The sequence below is a fragment of the Tupaia chinensis genome, unplaced genomic scaffold (assembly GCF_000334495.1).
Source record: "Tupaia chinensis unplaced genomic scaffold, TupChi_1.0 Scaffold000280_1, whole genome shotgun sequence".
Lineage (NCBI taxonomy): Eukaryota > Metazoa > Chordata > Mammalia > Scandentia > Tupaiidae > Tupaia > Tupaia belangeri.
Genome location: NW_006159763.1, coordinates 50689 through 62722, shown reverse-complemented (window position 1 = coordinate 62722; position 12034 = coordinate 50689).

The window sequence follows — 12034 nt, the reverse complement described above, 5'->3', positions numbered from 1 at the left end:
CTGAATGGTGCTTCCTGTGCTGGCTGCCCGCTCGCCCTCTCCGGTTTCCTGTGGAGGCTTTGCTGTGAGCATGTCTGGAGGAAGAGGCCCTGTGGGAAAGGACAGACCCCCTCGGCCTTCCCCAGGTGCAGAGAAGCCCCAGTGACTGGCAAGCTCCAGAGGAGAGCCTCTCCCCTCAGCACCCATGGCTGGAAAACTGCTCCTCCTGACAGCCCTGGCCACTCTGCTTCTAGAATGTTCTTACAGGCTCTGCTTCTAGAACGTTCTGCTAGCCAGGGATGGAAAGATACTGTGCATCCACAGAGGGCCTTCATAGTACCCTCTCAGAACCTGATTTCCCTCTGCCCTGTGACAGAGCCAGCCCCAGAGGGACACCCCAGTTCACTGCTGGTGTATTCTGGTGGGTACTGGGAGCAAGCAAGTGCCGCTGATTGCACGTGTAAGTTGAGTGCAATGAACTTGAAACTGTCTCCTGGGAAAGTGAGACTGAGACTGCAGCCCAGACTCAGGCAATCCTCAGACTTCTCACTGTTGGCATTTGAAGTTGGGCTTGGTGTCTGTCACATCATAACAGTTGTCAAAGGTTTTGACAGGGAAAAGTGATTTAAAACAATCTCTCATCAACCCAGACAAGCTCTGCAAATTCGAAGAGAGAGTAGTTTGGTTATTGAGTAAGCATCAAACCAGATGGGACCCGCATGGCAGGCATCTGTCACTAAGAAATTGCAGAGCGCTCGCCCCCCCACCTTCCTCCCCTCGACTACATGCTTTCAAGATGAACCATGCCTAGTCCTCAGGCAAGAGGGGTTGACAGTACCATTTGTCACTGGAGTTCATCATAGATTCTCCAGGTGACGTCTGTGTCAGCTAATGGCCTTCACCAGAGGAATTGCTATGAAGGAGAGACATTGTATGTCCCCACTTAATATATACCGAGTGTCCGCACTCTATGACTGAAACTGATTGACTGAAAGATATACAAACACAAGAGATGGGTGTGAATGCCAGATGTGGTGTGTGTGGATGAGTGGGGCCTAGGGAAGGACATTGGGAGGAGGGATACAGAGGCAGAGCATTGCCGGGATGGGGAGGTATGGTGTTGTTATCTGTTGAAGATATTTTGATCAACTGTACTGGGGAGAAATGTTCACATATTGAAATGTTCACTTCGTAAGCTAAACAATGTGATTGAATGTATATAAAAACGAAACAAAAACAAAATAAAACAAAAAATTCTCTTACCCTAAGGACCAGAGGAAGGCTTGCAATTCAGAGCAAGAAGCCAATGCAAGTCAGGTTCCCACCTAAATTACAGTAAGCTCCTAGGTTTAACTCCTTTCCCTGGAAGCTGGGATGGATGTTTACCTGTCAGAGACCTGGCTTCCAGGTCCTTGAGAGAAACATTCCTGGATTGTAAAACTGGAAAGCAGCCTTTAAAATGATTTACATCTCAAAGGGGCAGCAAAGACTGTACAAATATGGGCTTTCTAAAGCAAATGCTCTAATTAGGGAGGGAATCATTCTTTCCCTGAGTTTTTTTCCACTAAGGTGCATGAATATGTTTTAGGAGAATTTTGTTTTTCATCTGCTCTTACACGTTTTAGTTTTCCAAGAAATACTCCTAATTTGTGTAATCTTGGCAGGACAGGCCAGGGCAGGAAAGTGGGTGAGGAAACTAAAGGACCGTGGTCTGATAACTCTTTTATAACTAGTTAGTATCACTGCTAGTATTCTTATCATGGTAGTGAGGGTAAATTCATTTCGTTCTAGTGACATCCTGAATGTTCCTCCCTTCCCAGTTGATAAGACCTGTTTACGGACATTTGCTAGAACCTCACCCTAGAAAGTACTGCTCAAAAATATTTATTGCATAAGTGAATAATGCATAAATGACTTGTCTCTCATCTTTCTTTTGTAGCTATATTGGTAATAGGAGAGTGACCTTAATTTGGAAGAGTTTCCCCAGTGTTTTCCACCAGTAGTTTAATAGTTTCTGGTCTTAGGTTCAGATCTTTGATCCACTTTGAGTTAATTTTTGTTAATGGTGACAGATAGAGGTTCAGATTCATCTTTCTGCAGGTGGATACCTAGTTTTTCCAGCACCATTTGCTAAAGAAGTTTCCCTTTTCCAACTGGATTGACTGGTACCCTTTGTCAAAGATGAATTGGCTGTATGTTTTAGGTTTTATTTGTGGAGTCTCTGTTTTGTCCCATTGGTCCTCATGTCTGTTTTTGTTCCAATACCATGCTGTTTTGATTATCACAGCTTTGTAATATATTTTGGGGTCAGGAAGTGAGAGGTCACCTGCTCCAGTTTTCTTGTGCAGGATGGTTTTATCAAAACAGGGACATTTATGGTTCCAGACAAATTCTATGACTATCTTTTCTAGGTCTGTGAAGAATGTCTCTTGTAATTTTAGAGGGATTGTGTTAAATATGTAGATAAATTTGGGTAGGATTGCCATTTTGATGATATTGATCCTGCCAATCCAGGAACATGGGATGTTCTTCCAGTTTTTTGTGTCCTTTTCAATTTCTTTTTAAAGGTTTTCATAGTTTTCCTTGTAGAGGTCTTTGATTTCCTTGGTTAGCTTTATTCTAAGTATCTTATTTTTCTTGTGGCTTTGGTAAATGGAATTACTTTCTTCAGTTCTATCTCTGTCTGCTTGTTGTTTGTATATAGAAATTCTATAGATTTTTGTAAGTGAATTTTGGATCCTGCCACTTTATGCATTTATTACTTTGAGAAGTTTTTTTGTGGATACTATTGGGTCTTCTATGTATACAATCATGTCGTATGTAAACAAAGATAATTTCAGCTCTTCTTTCCCTCTTCCCTATTGGAATGCCTTTTATTTCCTTCTCTTGTCTGATCACATTGGTTAAGACTTCCAGTACTATATTGAATAGGAGAGGATAAAGTGCGCAGCTTTGTCTTATACCCATTTTTAGTGGAAAAGTTTTCAGCCTTTCCCCATTCGGTATACTATTAGATGTAGGTTTTGAGGTATTTTTGCCCTCAACCCCCAGTGAGGGTAGAGCAGGGCCCCCCACTTCACACCTCAAGGTGGCTGGAGGTCTGGAACCAGTTCCCTGTGGCTGAGGGCAGCCTCATCTGTTTACATGCAGTGTTGTCACAAATTCTCCCATGTGGACTTAACATGAAAATGCTGGGAAGCTCTACTTCAGATAGACAATGTCTAATATACCAAGTAGTGTTGTTCTACAGACTGTTGAGAAACTAGGCACCACTTGGAGACTTGGAGAACTTGGAGAACTCAGGTTTATTATGCTGGGGGACCCAGAGGAGTTCACAGTTCAAGCTCTGGATCACAAACAAGTAGGACAGCAGACTTACAAGGACTCCTATAGCAGGTGCAGGGAGAGGACCTCCATGCGTGTGTGCAGGGGAAGTCCAGGTTGAACTGGCTTGGGCTGATCTTGCCATCTGTGGTCTGCAGCTGCTGGGCCCAGTCACTCACGTGTGGGAGAGTCCAGTTTGAATTGGTTTGGGCTGCTCTTGCCATTTGTGGTCTGCAACTGCTGGGCACAGCTGCTGACAGGAGCTGGTCAGGGTGATTGTGATACAATACTGTCCCGGGGCATTGCAAACAGTCTACAGAAGTAGAACAGCATTCGGTTAGGCACTTATAAAAACAGAAAAAAATAGCAACAAAATTCCTCACAGAACAGAATCCATATCATTCCCCCCTTTTTGAGTCTCCTCAAACATCTGCTATGGAAAGTCATCCTGGTGGTGAAATGCCTGGCATAGCTGGGCACCAGGTCTGGAGGTAAACGGCATCTGATACTTGATGGCATCCATCCTGGAGGTGATGAATCAGGTGAAGGGATTGAGTGAGCAAAGGCCAAAAGTCAAAATTAGAAGCACGGTTAATAGGGGGCCTAATAGGGGCAAGAGCCAACAAACCCACTGCTAGAGGCCGCTACAGCCCTCCCATGAATCAACAGTGTCCTGTCGCTTCCTGGCCATTTCATCATGGACCTGCATGAATCAACAGTGTCCTGTCGCTTCCTGGCCCTGCAGGTCCATATTTCTGACAATACCTGACTTATGGGTGTAGAAATAGTACTCTTACCCAAGGAACAGGCTGAGCCCCCTTTGATTGGACCATTCAGTATGCCTTGTTTTCATGGGAGCATAACATGCCACCTGGACAAATGTCTCAGCTAGAAACACTGATTGGTCAGACTCCCCAGTGGTGGCAGATGGGAGGCCTGGGAGGTTCTTTGGTGTTGTCGTCCATCCTGACCATCTTTGTACATCTCGAAGAGGCTGATAAGTTGGCTCTGGAAACTTGGAGATGGCCCTCAGCAAGAAGCAGGATAATTGTAATGAGAGTGATCATGACCAACAGACTCCCCTGAGCTAAAGGCCCTGAACAGCAGTGAAGCCTCCTACACATGACAGAAGGGAGCTAGCAGGAGCTTTCCATACCATTTCCAATAAGTCAGAGCTATAACAGCCAGATGTTTAGCAAAACTAAAGCAATGACAGAAAGGAGGCTTATAACCAAGGGGTTATTACAAATGTCTGGGAGCACTCGGGGCAGCTCATGCATGCTTTCCTAGGGAGATGTATCCTCAGTCTTCTGCCATGCATAGATTGGTCAGCTTCTAGAGTGACCAAAGCAGGGCAGCAGATTCCTTAAACTTCCGTCATGTGTAGACAAGTAAGCTTCCGGAGTGACTAGAACAGGGCTGTTGCCCCCTTGTCTCTGAAGTATCTTCAGGAGGGGCCTTCCTGGTTTATTTTTACAGACTAAGGCCCTGGTGGGTCCATGAAGGTAACAATATTGGCTCAGTATGATGGATTCACAGGGTAACTTAAATTGTACTAAGAGGAAACGTTACAACCATTTGAGGCCCCATCCAGACTAGCTGGAGAGGCTCCTCTTTTCTAGCTGTTGTATTTATTTAATTTTATTGATCAATTTTTTATTGTTGTTTACATTACAGATTTAATTATATTTAGCTTCCTTATTCTATATTAAGATGCCTAAGTGAATATACTTAACATTTTACTTAATAACTAATGGTTCAATATTTAGAAACGACTCACGAATTTTATTAATATTACTTTATGGAACAGACAAGTTTAATTACAAAAATTTACTCCATGCACATTTATCCAACTTTTGTTTAACCATTGTTTTGAGTTACTTATGGAAAAGCCAGGCTATTTATTTAAGAAGTTTTTCCTCAAAGAAAAGCAAAAGTAAGCTAGCCCTCCATCAACTAGTCTCATTTAATGACCGAATTGCAAGACACAAGAGATTCCCCCGATGTTTCCCAAGTTTTCTGTAGCCTAAGCATCTACAGGGCACCCAGAATGGACGTTAAGTGTGCTTTGTTGAAGAACATGCCCCAGAGCTCCCAGTGGCAAGACAGGTATCGTTCACCTCCTTTTAGCTTAGAAATGACTGGATAGGGCATCCAAACAGAGTTTTAAAAGGGGAGTAGCCAGATTAATTAGGGCTGTAGTGGACCCAGAGGAGAGCTAAAGCTAACAAGTCCAACCAAGTCATCCCTGTTTCCTGGCATAACTTTGTTAAAGAGGTCTTGAGGGTCCAGTTCATGTAGTCAACTTTCCCTGAACTTCGTGGACAGAAAGCAGTGTGGAGTTTCCATTTCCTAAGGTCTTTGCTACCCTCTGGGTGATTTCAGAGACAAAGGCAGGCCCATTGTCTGATCCCACAGTGAGCGGCAGCACATAACAAGAGAGAATTTCCTTGAGCAATGCCTTGGCCACCTCATGAGCTTTTTCTGTTTGGTGGAGAACACCTCAACCCAGCCCAAATAGAGACTAGTACCAACAGGTATTGGTAGCCTCAGATGAACTGACTTCAGTAAAGTCCACTTCTAGGTTCTCGTAAGGAAACGTCCCTATAGCGTGGACTCCAGGGGGCTGGTCTGGCCTCTGCTGGGCGTTGTTCCTGGCGCAGAGTACATATCTGCTGCCAACAGGGTTGTTCAGGGTAAGGAGCTCTAGCAACAACAGGACTCTAGTTGCTGATACAGGTGTCCCCTGGCTAGGTCTCATAATTGCCTTTATGCTACATGGTCAGCCAACCTGTTTGCCAATACTTATCAAATACCTCCCCCCCCCCCTTTTATTCTCTTCTGAGTGTGCTTTTAGAAGCAACCTTAACCTCTGATTTAGACAGAAGTTATTTTAAAAAACCTTAATCTTTATTAGTCTTTAAGGATTACCTGAGGCTTGTTAGATGTGCAGGGGAGCTGTTGGGGTCTCAGACCCCATTAATCCTCAGTTTCAGAGGGGGATTAAAGTTACTTTATAGAACAGACTGATTAATTAAAGTCAGCATGGACTTGAGAAGTCCTGAACTCCTATCAGAGCTAAGGGCATTCCCATCTCCAGGGACCAACTACTCTGGAGACAAGGCCCCAGTTGGGAATATGAGGATGCCAGTCATGGGCCTTGTCCAGTCCCTGGGCTGCCCGTATTGGAAACAGCCTCTTCTGAGGCAGAGGCTCTGACCTGGGCTGTTTCCAGATTCTGCCCTTGGGGGAAGTTCTCAACCTTCAGGATTACCACGGGCGACTCTTAGATGCCTTTTAAGGTAAATCAAAGGTTAAGGTGAATTTGTTAATTTGTTATAACACTTTTCTGAGTTATGTAAGAGCTTTTCTATATCTTTTCTGTTCTGAGAGAAATCCTATACTGAGAAGAGGACCCAGGCTCTCACAGGTCTTGTAAATAGAGGCTGAGTGCTACCAGGAGGGCAGAGTCCAGTTTGCAGGTTTTACAAAGCATCTGCCTCATCGATTATACAAAAGCTCTAGCTGGAGAATGCAATTTTAATTCACACTTTCATTTTTATGGCTAAACCTCATGATCCCATTCTCTGAGAATGGAGCCAAGGGGAGAGTCCAAAGGGGAAGCGTAGGAAGTGGAAGAAGTCAGGAAGGGAGAAGGTAGGCAGGACCTCCAGCCTTAACTTGTCCCACCCCATGCCTTGAGACTCACTCTATTGAGTTCCTGGACAGGAGTTCCCTAGCCTTTTGTCCTCGATACAGAGCCCCTCCCAAGCCAGTTCTGGTAACATTATTACAGGGCTATCTGAATGCCTGTCCCTTACCTTAGGGAATTTGATATCTCCCAGAGGAGCTATCAAGCTTGTAAACTTGTATGTATTAATAGAATTACATATATTCATGTTGATTCTAATTTTATGAACACGTGCAAACAAACAATAGTAACAACAAAATCTGCTTTAACAAATTTTCCAATGTAGAACTGAACAATCTTATCAATAGACCAACCTAATATCTTTCATTCCTATGAAAACTAAAAGACTGACAATAGAATAATCAAAACATGTCAACTTATAATGAGAGCTAAAAAGAGCATGCAGGAAGGGCCAGGTGGCCATGCTCTACACGAGTCTAGGCTTAACATTGGACTTGCATTCTTTTTTTTTTTTTTTTTTTTTAATTCAAGTGCATTGCATTGGCTGCTTTGCATGCAATTCTGTCAAACACTTTCCTGCTTTTGGTTAATTTTCGTTCTGCTAAATGCTTAGCCTAGCAGTTCATAAAACCAAACAGTTTCTCCACAGAAAACGGAAAATTTTCCCTAGTTAAATGATTAGATTTTCAGAAACTTTTACTTGTGAGTGTACCTCCTCTTTGTGAAATTCCTTAGAGACATAACACATAAGGATTATAAGAACCAATTTCTCTGGGGTTACTTTGACACCATACTTCTCCAGAGAAATCCCCTTTTTTCTTTTTCTTTTTAAAGTATACAGTTAAGGATGGTGGATTTTGATTTTTTTCTTGTCTATACCATTGCCTGCTAGAGTTCTTATAACTTGAATATCTTTGATATCTCCACTCCCTCCTAAGTGTGATAATCCCAAAAGACCCTGTTAATTTTCAGAGGGAGGTGGGCCTCCATGGCTAAAGTCTGTAAGGTGGCCAGTCCCCACTGAGTCTGGAGATACCTAGTCTCCATTTTACACACATTTGCACAGTCACTCCAGAGTTTATCACAGTGACTTCTCACCTTTGGGAAGGTTCCTAACTGGTGGTCCAGACTCTGTTACAAGTGCCCTCCCTCCCCCTTGGGAGGGTCCCCAACTGGTGGCTTTGACAGGATTCTATGCAGCAATCTGAACTGGTGGGTCTAACAGGAAACCACTAGAGATAGAGAGGGGAAACTGATGTCTGGAGGAGGTCTAGGCTGTGTAGGAGGCTCAAGGGAGCTCAAACGAAAACGATCTCCATTTCACAGATCTATGAGTGGGGCTTGGGGAAAGGTGGGTATGTGACAGAAGAGGTGACACAGGAGGAGAATCACTCTCCATTAACTGAGAAGAAAAGACTCTTGAGACAAAGCAAGTCCCCTCTTTTTGACTAAAGAGGATTTGGCAGACAAGAGTAATTGGCTTAGAAGAAAGTAATGCCAAGAATCCCGGGACAGAAAAGCCTTTTGGGACATATGAGAAAATCCACCGTCCCTTTGGGTCCCTTCCTGCAGTGATATCACAAGACAGACAAGGATGGGTGCCCTTTCCAGAGAGGTGCCAATCAGGCATCTGCCTGGCTGTGTCCCTCACAAGCACCACTGGGTGTGCCTCTTAACATCAGCAGCCTGGTACAAACCCCCAGATTGGACTTGGCATGCAGGGAGGGATGAGATCCCCCACCGTTACAGAGACAGATTGCCGAGAAACCAAGCGTCACTTGGAGAGTAGAGGAACTTAGGTTTATTATGCCGGCAGACCCAGCGACTGGAGTGTGAACTCTGTGTCCACTGGTGCAATAAACCTGAGTTCTACTCTCTGAGTGACGCTTGGTTTCTTGGCAGCCTATTTCTGCAACAGTGCTGTCTGGGTCTCACTTCAATCTGTCTGAAATAATGATAAACGTTCAACTTCATGGAAATCAGAGTTCCCAACAGGCATCTGTGTGACTGGACCAAGTTTCTTAGGGTGCACATCACATTCTAATATATTCCACTCAGACATTCCTGTTTCTTCCCCTCGAGAGCTCATCAGGCTTTTCACTCACTTAGGACATCCTGGAAGCCTCTATCCTCATAGCAATCTTTCATAGTCAAGATCAGACACGCTTAGGCTCAGCCCACGAGGTTCCTGGCCTGGAGATGCTTCTATGTCCTGGGGAACTGAGGCAGGACCACAGCGGTTGCCTATTTGTTTCTTCAGAAAATCAAAAGCACAGCACTGGGCAAGGATAAAAAGTGGACACAAAATCAATTCCTTTTCTGTGATGGTGAAGGAGGTTGATTTGCATACAAGGTGTTAAAAAACAGTTCTGTGACACATAAGAAGTTATACATTGGGTCATGACTCCCATGGCTTTTCTATGACACCCATAGCCTCTGCTGCCATCAGTCTCATGGAGACTTGCAGGCACACAGTAGCTATTTGAAAGTTTAACCCAGTGAATAAATTATTTTTGTGAAAGTGAAAAGCAAAAATAAGTGCAGTCATAGAAGGTGAGAGCTAGAAGGATCTCAGAGGTTATCTAGACTAGTTATTCACCACCTCTGTTTTTTACAGACAAGGTGACTGAAGTCCAGAGTAGAGAATGATTTTTAAGAAGATTCCTTTAGGCACCAGTAGGTGGCATTATGTTGCTGGACTCCCACATGGCTAACTCCTGTTCAAGTCCCAGACATGGTGGCTTCAAAATCATGCCAAGCACTTGTGTCTGAGTGCCCAAGATCCTGGGAAGAGAATGGAGGAGAAGGAATTGTGGTGTGGCCATCCTCCTGAGGGATTATTTCTCATTTTTCCTCTCACTGTGTGACTGTGTGTGTCTTTGTACCTTATCCACCCTCCTCATGCTTTAAGGCAAAAAAAAAAATCACTTTAGGGTCAGCAGGTGGTGTAGGAGTTGGATCCCACATGGACAACTTCATGGTTTGAGTCCCAGACTCAGCAGCTAGAAAAACACAATGGTCATGTGTGTATGTGTGTGACCAAAATGCAGAAAGGAGAATGAAGGAGAAGAGATTGTAGCATGACCATTTTTCCTTGAGGGTCATTTCTTACTTTTCCTCCCTTGCTCTCAGGTGAGCACATATGCCCTATAGTGAAACAAAGCAAAACAAAACTATCACTTTAGTTAATTTTAGTATATAGTATGAGATAAAGGTCAAGATTCTTTTTATTTTATAAATAGTTGTTTGATTTTACATTAGCATATCTTTATAATACTATCCTTTTTTAATTGAATTACTTTGGTACCATTTTAAAAATTAATTGAGCACATATATGGGTATATTTCTGGGCTCTATTTTGTTCCAAGCACACTGATACTTTATCATTATGATAACTGTAGGTTTTTTTTTTGTTTTTTTTTTTAGCTTTTTGATATAGGGTATGTGTGCTTGCTGGAGAGACAGAGAGAGACAGAAAGCAGGAAATCACACACACACACACACACCCCAGGAGGGATGGCAATACCGCAATCCCTTCTCCTCCATTCTCCCCTTGGGATCTTGGGCATGCATGTACATGAGGCTGGCATGTTTTAAGTTGCTGGGTCTGGGACTTGAACCATAGTCAACTACATGGGAGTCCAGCAATGTAACCATTATGCCATCTGCTGGTTCCAGATAACTGTAGTTTTATAGTAAATATTATGATCAGAACATGTGAATCCTTCATCTTTTCATTTGGTTTTGGGTCTTATACTTCATATCAAACTTAGAATTAGCTCATAAATATCTATAGAAAAGTCCTGCATAGATTTTTATTGGGATTGCATTGATTTATAGATTAATTTGGGGAGATTTGACATCTTAATAATATTGAGTTTTCTGATCCATGAACATGGTACATCTCTCCATTTATTTAAATCTCTCTCTCTCTCTCTTTTAATCATCAGCATTTTGTAGTTTTCATTATAAAAATCCTAGAGTTACTGCAAAATATTTCGTTATTTTAGTGGTATTGTTGATGGTATTGATGACTCAAGTGTCTATGCTCTATGGCAGAAACTAAAAGATCTGAAGTTAGAATAGTAGGGAGAACAAGTGTAGCTACCAGAGACTGTATGAGAGAGAGGTGGGTAGTAGAGGATGGATGTTAGTGCCTCAGGGATGAAATATGTAACAGACATAAAAATGTAAAGTTCTCTATTGAAAATAATGTATAGGGTAATATCCTTGATTTGATAGGCATGTACTGCATGCATACTTTGAAAAACCATATTGTGTGCTATAAAGATGTACTACTCCGTGTGAATAAGAAATAAAAAAATTTAAAAATGATTCAATTTCAATTTCCAGCTGTTAAATACTAGTATACATAAATTCAATTTTTGAATATTGACCTTGTATTCTCTGACCTTGCTAAGCTCATCTATTAGTTCTAGATGATAAAGTTTGCCAATTGATAGACTCTTCCTTTCATGAAAGATTTTTCTGTAGCATGTGATGCTGCTTGATGGCACATTACCCATAGCAGTACTTTCAAAAGTGAAGTCCTTCTCCCTTAAATCCTGCTGATGCCTTATCAACTAAATTTATGTATATTCTAAATCCTTTGTTGTCATTTAAATAATATTCACAGCCTCTTCACCAGGAGTAGATTCTATTTCAAGAAATTCTTTGCTCATCTTTAAGAAGTGATCCCTCAGGGACCAGCAGGTGGTGTGGCAATTAAGGTGTTGGATACTCCCTCATGGCTGACCATGGTTTGAGTACCGGACCTGGTGGCCTGCTTTCTTACCTCCCCTCCCCCGCCGTGTGTGTCTCTCTCTGGTCAAATTAAAATAAATGAGTGAATAAATAAAATTAAATAAATAATTAAAAAAAGAAGTGACCCCCTCATCTATTAAAGTTTTTTTTAAAAAGTGAATATTTATTTTATTTACTATTCAGACTTCATTAAAACATTGCAAAATGGCAATTTTACTGGGGGATTAACCCTACATAAGATATTATTGCTTGCTGGGGCTTAACAACAGGGTCCAGTTCACATTTAGCACTAATCAAATATTTTATTGAATAAAT